At 42.1% G+C, this 1,225-nt stretch overlaps 1 protein-coding gene across 1 annotated transcript in view; it reads left to right on the top strand.

The window, feature by feature from the left end:
* Positions 1–58: 58 nt before the first annotated feature.
* The window catches only part of CNGA3 (cyclic nucleotide gated channel alpha 3), a 33,877-nt gene continuing 32,710 nt past the window's right edge, over positions 59–1,225 (top strand). Inside the window, exon 1 of the mRNA XM_010073663.1 lies at positions 59–94. The gene's annotated coding sequence lies outside the window, so the exon portion shown is untranslated. The remainder of the gene's footprint in view (positions 95–1,225) is intronic.

The raw sequence follows: 1,225 nt of genomic DNA on the forward strand, positions 1-1,225 counted from the left end.
AGTGGTGGTTGAGGATAACGGCCCCGAAGCGCCGGCATTCAGACGGACGGACGGAGCTTCTGAATTCGGGTACTGCGGAGGGAAGCGTGGAAGGGTGAGTCTGGAAGATGAGACAGGCAGCCTTCGTTTCGGCTTTGCCCGTGAGAGTGGGGTCATGTCCTGCATCTGACTTCGGTTCTAAACCTTAACTTAAAAGCTTGACGTGGAAACGTAATGTACAACCTCTTTTTTCTTTTTAAAATTTGATTAATTGACACAGAGATTGGTGTATCCACAGTTAAATTGTGTTCAGGACACAAACCCATACAGAAGCGGGGGCCGGGGGGGAATTACCCCGCTCCTGTGGACTGAGGCTTTGCTTTACCAGGTTGGCCCATGTGTCTCCAACTCCACTGCTGTCCTGTGCCCATCTTATAAGCATGAGGTTGTCAAACCCTATATAAAGAAAATGCTAGCAAATACTACAAGCACAGTGAAAGGAAATAACTTTCCTGGGATTCCTGGTGCTCCTGCTAAATTGACCTTGTTTTTAGCAATATGACATATTTTGCAAAATTTGTGTGGTTTAAACCAGTGTGCCATGGTGTGCCTAAGAAAAGGCAAGATACAATAATGACTATAATCAGTGCCTTTCTCTAATGTGTGGTCCACTCACTTGCTACGAAGAAAAAGCCAAAAGCAGACAAGGAAAAATGATGTGAAGGTTACTTAAAGTCTCTGAAGAAATTATGTTAAAAGTAATTGTTGGTACTGGTTAGGAGTGGACGCTTTTTACTATGTTTTATTTTCCAGATTCAGAGTTGTTATGTTCAAAGCAAGTATTAAGAGGATTTTTGTATTTAAAATCTGTAATTTTCATTGTTTCAACCGAGTAAATTGTAGTTTCAAATGTTACCGTTTTGAAATAACATTGCCTTGCCTTCAGTCAGCACAGTCATTTTTTTCTCTGATATTTTTAATGTTGTTTTCTTTGCGTATGTGTGCTAGAACCATCTGATTAGAAAAATAGACGGTGCAGATGATAATGGGACTGTCAGGATGTCTAATCAGCAAGGGTAATCATGGTAAACAAGCAGTGAATGACTTGAGGAAAGAGCACAGCGGCTTTCCAAAATTATACACCATCCTTCCTTGTCAGCATCTCTCAGCTCAGCCTTCCGTATACCTCTGCACATCCCAGCCTTTGTCATCCCATTTGCACCCAAGCTCTGTCCTTTCGGTTCAG

This window comes from Pterocles gutturalis, unplaced genomic scaffold, assembly GCF_000699245.1.
Source record: "Pterocles gutturalis isolate BGI_N339 unplaced genomic scaffold, ASM69924v1 scaffold31082, whole genome shotgun sequence".
NCBI lineage: Eukaryota > Metazoa > Chordata > Aves > Pterocliformes > Pteroclidae > Pterocles > Pterocles gutturalis.